Source organism: Aplysia californica, unplaced genomic scaffold, assembly GCF_000002075.1.
Source record: "Aplysia californica isolate F4 #8 unplaced genomic scaffold, AplCal3.0 scaffold00322, whole genome shotgun sequence".
Taxonomy (NCBI): Eukaryota; Metazoa; Mollusca; class Gastropoda; order Aplysiida; family Aplysiidae; genus Aplysia; species Aplysia californica.
In genome coordinates, this window is record NW_004797592.1 from 557380 (window position 1) to 569879 (window position 12500).

The window sequence follows — 12500 nt, forward strand, 5'->3', positions numbered from 1 at the left end:
CTTCTTCTTCTTCTTCTTCTTCTTCTTCTTCTTCTTCTTCTTCTTCTTCTTCTTCTTCTTCTTCTTCTTCTTCTTCTTCTTTTATCTCTCTTTCTTTCTTTCTTTCTCTCTCTCTCGTCCTTTCTATCTCTCTCTCTCGCTTTCTCTCTCTCTCTCTCTCAATCTCTCGGCGTCCAGCTCTCTGTGTCCCTCTCTCTGTCTTTCTCTCTTTTGCTCCTTCCTTCTCTTTCTCTCTCTCTCTCTATCTCTCCCACTCTCTCTCTCTCCCCCTCTATCTCTATATCTCTCTTCACCCCGCCAAGGTTGCAACTTGTTCCTCATCTCTTTCTTCCCACACCTACTCACTCTCTCTCTCTCTCTCTCTCTCTCTCTCTCTCTCTCTCTCTCCCTCCCTCCCTCTCTCTCTTTCCTTCTGTCTATTTGTCTCTCTTTCTGTCTTTCTCTCAGTCTCTGTCTTTTTCTCTCTGTCTCAATTTGTCTGTCTGTCTGTCTGTCTGTCTGTCTGTCTGTCTGTCTGTCTGTCTGTCTGTCTGTCTGTCTGTCTGTTGTTTTACTCACTCACTCACTCACTCACTCACACACACACATACACACACATAAACACACACGCCCCCTTTCTATCTAACAATATAATAATATTATGCACAGGTTTCTTTCTCTCTCTTTCTCAGACCCGGCTCACTTCCTTTCCACACACACACACACAAAGACTCGAACATAGAGACAGGCATGGACACTACATGTTCAGGGAATCAGGTGCTATTATAATATTATAGGCTTATTTTGCTTCTCCTTCATTCAAGAGGCATTAATTACGCTGTATAGAAAACCTGATTACTTTTAAAGATAAAGTTTAACACTCCCACCCCCTTCCACTCCCTTCTTTCAAAAATTAACTTCTCATCGTTACCCCTGCCTCCCTTGCTATAGTGTGCTGTGCAACTCTACAAGATGGAAAGAGAAAAAAAGGGACAAGATATAATGTTAATCGTTGAAAGGTGCAATATATGTTCATGTTCCAAGATCATATTTTGAAATTGTGACAGGATTCTTTTTTATCTTTGCATGCCTGATCAATGCGTATCTACCTGTCTTTGATTCATAATAACTGTCTTTCTGTCTGTCTGCCTATCACTTCCCCTGATTGCCTATTTCAGTCTGTCAATAAACTTGTCAGCCTGGCTCTTCGTTCCCCCCCTAAAAATCGAACTATCTGTTGTCTATTTGTGCATGCATGTTTCTATCTTCTACACTGTTACAAAGTGACAGCACTTGCAGGTTAATAATTTGTAGGAAGGTAATTCTAGAAGCATAACAGAGCTCGACAAGAAACTGCGGCTGATGTCAGCAGGCTGGAGTTACCAGTAGCCGAGAACTGGAGCCACCGGCGAGGTGCATACAGTAATCACAGACTAGAGTAATGAGGATTTGCGCTCTGCAAACATTTAAGATCCCCCCTTTATCAGCTCGTCTCAGCATTGTGCTCTCCTCTCTTTTTACTCGCTATCGATTTTACGCTCTCATAGACTCTTCCACTCGGCCGTTGTTTGTGTTTCATCGCATTCTGTTGTGTTAATATTTACCTTGGCCAGGAAGATGTAAAAAAACCTTAGAGTAATCGCTTGTTGAATCGCAGCCTAATGTCTCATTATCTTTGCTTTCCGTAATTAACACAGATAAAACTACTTTTAGTCAACATTCGTAAGGTTTCATGAAGGACCCATTGGTAGTAAAGTGAGAGCTTTGGTTTCACTGTTTCTATTTCCCTCTTTCTTTTTAACCCTGAATTAATGTATCAGCATCATCAAACCAAACTTGTTTTTCTTCCTTGTTATCTTTTTAATGATGCATTCCACATGGAAACGTTAAACGTTCAGCTTCGGCTATGGTATGGTCAATAAAGAGAGAAATTCAAGCCAACTTATTGATTAAGATTTAAACAAGAAATTTCCTGAGACAGTCTACGTTTGTACAAACGTCTGGCACAGGATTAGCCGTAATTTCCCACAACCCACCACCCATTCCCGTTCCCAAACACTTCTTTTTAAGTGAAGAGAAAAGAATCCATTTCGATGCCAGCATTAAATGCACACACTTTTTGTGAATGGGCTTCATTAAACTACAAAACAGCCCATTAAAGCAATGTTTACAATGCATTCCCTCCTTCACTCTCTCACTATTTCCTTTTCTCTTCCAAAATTATATCGTTTTCCGACTTCCTACTTTTTAAAAATCATTTATTTAATAATGTGTATTTCTTCTTTATCCCACCTTTCTCTCCCCTCCCTTGTTCCCCCAAATTTCCTTCTACTCATTTCTGTTACCCTATTGTCCTCATCCTGTTCTCCTTCCTGTCTCCTTTTCTTTTACTTCTCAGTTATTCTTTTCCACTTATTTTTTTCCGCTTAGTTTCCTCCACCTTTTCACATTGTATATTGTCCTTCTTCTCTTCCCGCCCCCCCCCCCTTTCCTCGTCGTCTCCTCCCCTTCTTACTTTTTCTCCTTCTGAGTCTGTCCCCCCTGTATAACTTATTCATCCTTTTTTTCCTTCCCACCCTCTTCCTTTTTTGTCGTCTTCCACATTCCTTCTTTTCCCATTCTTTCTTGTCCCCCTCCTACCTTTACACATCCTCTCCCCCCTCTTCTTTCTTTGCTTTATTCTTCCCCTCCTTCTAACCTGTCTTTTATGTGTTATTACCATACCTTACTCCTCCCTATCTTTTTCCCCACAAAGGTTTCACTTAAAAACTGACAAATTAATTCTTCTCCAGTTCTACTTCTTTCTTTCTTTTAATCTGATCTCATAAAAGCCACTCTAGAAGATGCCCAGCGCAGAGATGACTAACTTTGTTTTCATCTGTCGCCGGCAGCTATGAGACAATGCAGGCAACATAAGCAACTTAATTTTCGATCAGCCAGTTTACGCAACATAAGGGGCGGGGCGGAAACCCGAAGCATTATTAATTTCCAGGAGACATTGTTATTTCCTCTTTATGATTACCGTACTCTTCAATACGTGCTGATTATTGCAAGGTTCAACAATCTGGGTTAAAATCCGGGTTAGGATGTTATTGAGTTGTATGTACTTTATAGCGTGCCAGCACGCTAACAGGGTTTGAGAAGAAAGTACTATAGCTGAAAGATAAAGAAGAATCGGGTGACTGTACGACATACAAAGGCCAGTACACACACACACACACACACACACACACACACACACACACACACACACACACACACACACATACACACACACACACACACACACACACACACACACTTACTCACACATATACACACATACGTCGCACCCGTTTTCTCTACCTCTACCTCTCACTGTCTCTCTCTCTCTCTCTCTCTCTCTCTCTCTCTCTCTCTATCTCTATCTCTCTCTCTCTTTCGCTTAACACCCCCTCCCCCCAAGCACACTTAGACAACAGCACGCACTGAATCTCTCACACGAAGGAATAAGGCTATTATATTGTTAATAAAGAATACCTCTCCCCCACCCTCCTCCTCTACATACTCTGATGTCATAGCAACCAGGGTTTGATTGACATAGCGTTCTTTGATGGTCCCGGATTTTACTGCTATTGCTTAGTAAAAGCAAATGCTGATAAACTCAAACAAATGCACACAAACACAAATGCAAACAAACACGTACACACATTGGAGTAGACACTGAAAGCACCCCACTAACCCTCACAAGCAACAAGATGTCTGTGAAGAGTTTGTTTATTTGTCATTACGTTTATATGTCTTTTGATTTGTTTGTTTGTATATCTTTGTGTAACTTTGTATTGCAGTGCCTTAGATTTACAAAGTTCTATCTGACATTTTGACGGATTTTAATTACTAAGAACATAAGGTCAGAGACCAAATGTTCTTTCTGCTCTATCAAAATTGTATGATTATTCGGAGTCGTTATCAAGATATTCAAATAATTGTAATAGAAAAAAAACCTTAACATTCTGTGAAACTCAAAAAATTAAAGTCAAATTTATAAAAACTAGGTACTTAGCAGATAGAACTTTGTAATTCAAAGGTAGCGAACTTAAATGAAATGCTTCTGTCAGACGCATTTCTGAAGTGAACAAACAACACGTTATTATCTCTTTTTGTCTCTCTGTCCTTTCTCTCTCTCCTTGAGATCGACTCTCTGCAAGTTGAACTTCCTCCTTCATTTCTCTTTCCTTCTTACTCCACATCAGGACGTACGTGAGTCGACATCGCTGCCACGGTCCTCTTGTTTGGGGGTTAACCTAATATCGCTCAATTCATTCGGGCTCTGTCCAGGAACAAGCCCCTGATTCGATGCCAATAAGTCTCAATTGCAGACCCAGGCACCTCGGGGCAGGACCGGAGAGGCCGGACTCTGAGTTGGAGAGGAACAAGGCTTGATCTAATTTGACCGGACTGGACAACGCTTGGTCAGATCCGCCATGGCCCAGAGGTTGTTCTGGAGACATTCTTTGTGCTTTTATCCCAGTAGTGTTCCGGTGGCAGAGTACGAGGAATTACGTCTAATGCCTTCCTATTTTGTGCTTACACAGCGGCAGTCTATGTTTGACGGACCTGTCGGCTCACAGATTTAAAGGACAATCCATTGTAACCGGCCAACTCCCCTCCCCCCTCCTTCTCTGTCTATCTGTTTGTCAGTCTGCCTCTTTTTCGTTCTTTCTCTCTCTGCCAATCTTTTTCTGTCTCTTTTTCTCTCTCACACTCTCACTATCTCCTGTCTCTCTCTCTCTCTCTTTCCCTGGTTCTGTCACTCACTCCATCTCTCTCCCTCTCTATCTTTCTCTCTTTCTCGCTCTCTCTCTTTCTCTCTCTCTCTGTCTCTCTCTTTGTCTCTCTGTCTGTCTATCTATGCGTTTTGAAAGCCGATTGAGATGTTCCACGACTGACAAAGATTTATATGTCGTGGTATGTGAGCGTGGGCGGTTCATGTTGTTAATAAAAATACACACCCTCTTATTGGTTTATTCAGCATGTAAAAACCAGCAAGACAGTTATCATCCCAGTAGCATCCCGATGGGTAGCGCGGATTACCGTGGATCAAATTCTCCTCGTGTTGTTATCAAAATGTGAAATTTAGCAGAGTTTATATGGTTTCTAAACACTTACAGAGATGAATGCTGAATATGAGATGTAGACGTTATTTCATACTAACTGATTTAATTCAATGGGTTGTTAAAAAAAAGGGGGGGCAGCCGATTTTAGCCTCCAGGCTCAAAATTGTTCATTTTGGGAAGGAAATCTTTTAGGAAAGTCTAAAATATCTCAGTCCGAGTTCAAAATCTGATACTCACGTAAGGAACCATTTACTGTGTCTTGAGTTTCTTTTTATCTTTTTAAGAGTCTAGGAAAATACACTAAAAAATTATGTTTTACTCAGAAACAGCATTTCCCCCTACATCTTTAGTATTTAATTTCATATTTAACATTATATTTCAACTTAACGTGACATGAATATATACAAGGGGGCTCATAGCGTCGTCTGCGGTAATCTAGAATTAGAGAGAGAGGGAATAAGCATTAAGTACACCATTTTAGGACATAATATGGTAAGGAAGAAGACTCAAAACTCTGCTACCACCCGCCTCGTTTTAACATGATACCACATGGTGTGTAGAGACTTGTTGTTTATCTTCTTTGAAGAGAAAATAACGTTCCTTGGGTATTGACATTGCGTCCCCATATCTTATTAACAATTAGACAGTGAGAATTTTGATAAAACAAAATTAAATATAAGAAAAAAGGCAAACAGACTATTCTTTTACCGTCGACTTTCGTCCTGTCAGCACCCAACGTGTTTTCTCTGTACTGGATGGGACAGGCGCGACCTAACCCAGGATTGAGCGCCATGGAAAGGTGACGTCAATTGAAAGTGGAGACCTCTTGTGGGCCAATGCATGCTCACACTCACTCTGCGCGGAGAAGGCGAGCTAGCCTGGTTTGCCGGGGTAATTCACCCCACACTATAAACCACTTCCATCGTCTAGAACACTTTCATTTTTCTTTTCCCACTCTCTCCGTCTCCCTGTCTCCCAGTTATTCTCTCTCTCTCTCTCTCTCTCTCTCTCTCTCTCTCTCTCTCTCTCTCTCTCTCTCTCTCACACACACACACACACATACACACACACACACACACACACACACACACACACACACACACACACACACACTGCTTCTCTTTCTCTCTCTCTGTCTCTTCATTACTCTCTCTTTCTCGCTCTCACTTACTGTTTCTGTTCTCTTCTCTTTCTGTCTCTCTTCTTTCCTCTGCATAGATGCATACAGTGTATCTGTCTGTTTGTTTGCCCACCACAGATCCCTCTCTGTCTCGTACTGTCTTCTTTCTTTTATATATCGTTTCTATGTCCTCACCTCTCTCTATCTGTCTCTCTTCTTTTTCTGAACGATTTTCTAGCTTTTCGTCTCTTCATTTCCCTCTTTTTCTCTGTATCTTTCTATCTACATTTCTCTTTTTCTGTCTGCCTCCCCTCTGTCTTTTACTCTTTCTTATTTTACCCCTCATTTTTTTCTCTTCTCTTTAACTCTTTCTTTTTCATTCTCCCTCGGACTTTTCCGTCCATCCCCCCACCTCCCTCTTCCCCCTCTCTTTCTAAACCTTCCTCCTTTTCTCTTTTTCGTCAGTATCACACACTCTCTCCTCCTTTCTACTCACGAGGAACACCTCTCTCTCCCCCCCCTCTCTCTCTCTCTCTCTCTCTCTCTCTCTGTCTCTCTCTCTCTCTCTCTTCTCCCGTTACCCCATTCCCGACCCCGCCAGTGGGTCGAGTACTCTTCCTTTTTGCACTAAGCTTCGCCGTCTTACCCCATTCCTCCTTTCAACAGGGGATCTCCTTTTAGGAGAGGAGAAGGGGTCTAACCGCTCCAGGACCGCTCATCGTTCTCCTCCGTTCTTATGGCGTCCCTGGGAGACTTAAAATGTTTTAGCATCAAGTTTACTTTTAGCTTAACGTCTTTCTCAGCACTTTATTGATTTGAAAAGATTTCCTTTGTAAAGTCTCCAGCCTTCTCGTCTCCAATCTTTTTTTTTGTGTTTCCTTCTCTCTCTCTCTCCCCTCCCCTTCTAGCTTTCATTCCGCCTCTGTCTGTCTTTCATTTCACCTCAGTCTGTCTGTCTGTCTGTCTGTCTGTCTGTCTGTCTGTCTGTCTGTCTGTCTGTCTGTCTGTCTGTCTGCCTGTCTCTCTCTCTCTCTCTCTCTCTCTCTTTCTCTCTCTCTCTCTCTCTCTCTCTCTCTCTCTCTCTCTCTCTCTCTCTCTCTCCTTCCCTTTATTTTTGTCTGTCTCATCTCCTCCCTCCCCCCTAACCCTAGACCCGTCCTGAAACTTTTGGAATATCGCGAGGGCAAAATTAAATCGCTATCATGTCGAGAACGCGAAAAGCAATATCCCAGACTCAATGAGAATCACGCTATTAGCCCAATGCCAGGAAATGACAGCCAGCTCAGCAGCATTCGCATTTATGTTCTAAAATATTTTCTTTTCTTAATCCTTTTGCACTCTGCAACCCTCTGTTAACTGCTATATTGTTCGGCTCTTTCAGCTGAAGGAGAGAGGAGATTAAGCCATGCGTGACCTCATAAATCGAGTCGATCGAAGTGGAAATAGCATCGGCCAGCCTATCCGATTCCGTAAATTTACACTTCGATTTTAAGCTCAGCAATAGAAGCATCAGATAATACTACGGAGCCATCTTATTGGGAGACATAGAATTTTTCAAATGAAAAAGGAAAAGAAAGGTAGAAACGTGAAATTCGTCTGCAAGGTCCAGGGGTAGAAAACAAAGTCCAAACCTACTGGTTACAAGCAAACAAAACATTTGAGAATATAATCTATTTTTATCTTCAAAGTTTCTGTACAGCGCCAGCATTTCAGCATACAGCAGGCAAATGGCGCACTTAATGTTACTACCACATTCCAATATCCCACTTTGCGCTAAACCCGCCCATTAAGCAATGTGAAATCATCCACAGACAAGCAATGAATGCTTTTCCACACGCCATAAGCCAAACAATAGACAAGAAGGGGACATAACCAAAATTTCCTGCAACACGGCCAACACCTCATACCCCTGGAGAGCCGTCAAATATTTGCAAATTGGCTCACCGTGACACGCCGAATTTTCTCTCAGTATAATTGTTGCGACATGAAGCCACTCACACACAATAACATATGAAGGCCTCAGGGGGAAAACGGCATTATTGACAAGAAAACTATTAAGGACTACTACCTTTCTTTGATGTGTTTATTTGGATTGCTGCCATTCTTTCCATGTGCAGATGTTTTCAATATTTGGCTACAGGTGACTATAGCCATTTATGACAAAAATGGTATTAACAGATACGTTGGAACAAGGCAAGCAATCAAGCAGAAATAAGCACTGGCATAAATGGGAAATTGGGAGTAATGGCATGTTTCCCTTGTACTTTTCTCATGCATTTTCAGACAGAAACACCCCATTTACATGTACTTTTGCATACACAAATGAGCGCATACAAAATTACATTAAAAAAGAAACAAAATGCCCCCTACCCCTACCGCTAACAACAGCATCCATTTATACAGTAACACTCACTCCGTTCTATCCAGCATACTGGCTGGATGCACGTGCATACATCGGTAGTCATCGCGTGCACGGACATACACACGTATTGGCCCACAGCCTGCAGGACAAGGTTCAAAGTAAGCTAGAAAGAGCGAGGGGTCGGAAAACAAAGCGGCTTAGGTGAAACGAACACTGATTCCCACGAAAACTAGACAAAAGGAAGAAACGAAAGAACAAGAAAGAAAGCCCTCTCCCCTTTTCCAACCACGACAATTTTATTATTGCTTTTCAGGGAAATAATGAAATAATATTGAGAGAAAATCTAATAAAATGTAGAAAAAATGGCAAATGAACGTCAGAAAGGCAGGCAAAATTCACATAAAACTGACGGCGGCAACTTTGATTGCTCTCGACTCTTTTTCGTAGCTTTGGAAAAGGCTTGATTCTGAAATTTCCTCTCTTCTGAGGGCTGCTCTCTCGACGGCCATTGACTCGGGCTATCAAGCGCTACTTGCACTTGTAATGAAACGATCCTATCTTGCGTTGTGACGTGTACCCAGCTGATCGATGCAACAAGAGGCGTCTCTTCTCACAAGATTGTCCCTCACAGCCGCGTTCATTTCCGATACCTGTCCTTTTTCTGAAATTCCCAAACACGAAGAACCTTGCAGCTCGTTCGATTATTCCAGATCATTTACCGTCTTGTCCCCCCTAATCCCGATAGCTGTTGGCGCGGATGATATTGCTATTACGTTTATTTATTCTTCTGAACTTGCAATTTCGTCAATGCGGACGTTTCAGAGGTGAGGTCGTATTCCTGGAAACAGGGGGGGGGGGGGTGATGAAAGGGGAGATGGACGTAGGTTTGGGGGGTGGGGGCGGGGCGTCGATAACGGAGCGGGCACAAATTCATCTGCCATTTTGCTCTCCATGTCTCTCATGTTGGGTTACATTAATGTCTATGATCAGAAGTTGAAGTTTTGTGCGTCATTACGATTAAAGTAACCAAATAAAAAATTGACCCTTGTCACAGTTTTATTAACATAGTGGGGGACTCAGTTTTTTAAACATAGCTTTCTCTTTCGTGACTGTGCTTTTCCAAACGCCATTTGTAATTTGTTTATTTCTTGAAATATAATCTATTTTCCTAAGTGATAAATAGATCTATGAAAAACTTTTGGGAGCGAACTATTCTCGGTAACAGGGAAAACAACCTCGGAATGCAAACACTTTAACATTTATGACACACCTCTCTAGAAAGAAGACTGAGAATCTATTAATCTAAATTTGGTGTGACAGGGCTCTGGTTAAATCCCAATCTCAAGAGAATGCGGGTATAGGCAACCTCCTGTTTCAACGTCGATCTCCGACTGAGGCAAAGTCGAGTGGTCTAGGTTAGACTTGGGAAAGTAGATTTGGACCCCTGACCCCCCCCCCCCTTCTTAAAAAAGGAGAGTGGAGATCTTGGGTGTTCGAGCTAAGTCGAGTAAGTTACAAACGTTTATTTTGGAACCACAGATGAGTGCTTTCCGAACCTTGGTTAGAAGCAGCAAAGAAAAAGAAATCTCGCGAATGTTGAGTCATGTTCATGTTTCTGTGGAAAGCAAAAACTCACGGAATTAACCCCCCCCCAAACAAACTGATTATAAAAAACACCAGGTAAGTGTTGAGATTGTAAACGTACTTTCCCAGTGCCCTCGTTGTCTTAATTATCCGCCAATACTTCTTTAAGAAATAATTGCCTTAATTGCCTCTCTGGTTATGCAAACCAAGTTACAATCGTCCAGCAACGTAGGTCGCACGGTTTCACTTACTGTTATGGGCTAAAACACAACAGAAACCATGCAGATTTACGAATCTCATTAGAATTTCAGTTATTGTTATTGGTGGAAATTCATCTGGAACTACTAATCTCAAATGGAATTGTGATTTTGAATGACTAAATCAGACGAAATTAGGATGCTTCGACTCCTATAATGGTTCATCTGGGGCTACTATTTTGTTAAAAGACGATTTCATGGCATACTGTGACTCAACGTATCTCCATAATTATCCCAATGTATAGGTAAATAAAAACAATAAAACCACGTTCGTCACAACTACAACTACAACCAACAAGAGCACGTTATCAATAACAACGCCAACACATTCATTCCCTTTAACAGCAACGACCACAACCAACCAACAAGAAGAGCATTGTCACCGAGAGCAGTACCACCAACGAAAGCAACAATAATAGCAGCGGCTATTATTATTCTAGAACAAAAACCTTAGAAACAAGAAGAAAATCTTGATGGACGTTCTATTGCTTGCTGAAGCCCACATCCTCGTGAACTGACTTAGTTTTCCCCCTATTATTCACCTCGTCCATAGACGCAGTGTTTCCTTCTTTTTACCCGTTGACCTGGCCTCATGAATTTTTCATATTATTCGTGAGGTACCGCAAGGGCAGCCGTTGGTGATATCACGTGAGGAATTAAGAGTCCTTGTATTACTGTGAGAACAATCTAATCAGCTGGAGAGGGATCTAGCTCCGGGTCAAGGTGTTTAGCAAGTTCTTTAGAGCTGCTTTCTGAAACGATCTGTGTTTCTGGCGAGATAAAATGCTTAAACCATCTGCTTTTGTCTCATTTCACCAGGCCTGATTTGACTCTTTTAGTGCAAGTCGACAAACTGACATTTGGCTAAAATCAACCTGCCCACAATTTACATCCACCTTTATGAAGGTACCCAGGCACCCGTACTGCGGATGTCATCATCTTTTAAACAGGTCCCAAGTTCGAGATTCTGAAGCTATGCCAGTGACACTTTTCGGGTTTCGTACGACTATAAGACATCAGTATTGTAACCAAGAAAGGCAAGCTAATCGTCTCAATGTTTTTCCTCTTCCTTTTCAATGTCAGAGACCAAGAAAACTAAGGTTATCGGGTATACGCTTTGAGCCACAGTGCTAAAAGCAAATTTAGGGTAAAAATCATGAGTTGCGTGAGGCATGACCGTGTGCCCCTGCAGTTGACTAAATCATTGATGAGGGGCTGCTAGGAGAGCTTGGTGCTGCCACAGAGTGAGACTCCGGAATAGGCCGTAGCATTAGTTCTGATGAGTATACAGTTCTCTCTCTCTCTCTCTCTCTCTCTCTCTCTCTCTCTCTCTCTCTCTCCCTCTCTCTCTCTCTCTCTCTCTCTCTCTCTCTCCCTCTCTCTCTCTCTCTCTCTCTCTCTCTCTCTCTCAGCCTTTCGACAGAGTCGACACCTACGTTGTGAAGACCAAGAGGACAGTGTTAAATGTCTTGAAATCTCGCTGGAATAGACCCAGTGAATTTAAACAGTGATCAGGTGCGAGACCTCTAGATGAAGTGTCTCAACCACAACAACACACGGATCCCTTCGTAATTGTCGAAGGCTTTCTAATTAGCTATCGTGTGACACCCCCCCCCCCCCCCAACCAACGATTATACGTCAGGCTGGAGCATCGACCAATACACAGTGTATTTTATCTTATATAACTCTAACATCTTCATAGGTCACAAAACATCAAAGATAACGATAGAGACAAAGTGATGTGCTCTCCAGCCTCTAGCAGAAATCATGTGAACAGTCAAATTAATGAGATGCCACAGGATAAAATGCTGATGCCAGAATGGGAAGACAGCTAAGCTAAGTAATTAATTGGGAATGTGGGAATGTTAACATAAGGTTTCCTTGTTAACTATTGTATTTTATGCTTTTATTTCTATATAATATTATTTATATAATTATTATTGCATTACATAATTTTCATTTGATGTTGAAGACGTTCGTCTTTGTCAAAACAACAGCAGAGGAAAACAGCTTTTCAGTTTCATTTTCTTCTTTTCCCTGTCAGTCACCTAGAAAAGAAAGTAACTGTAAGTTGACACGGTTTTTCCTGTTTAGTCTACTCT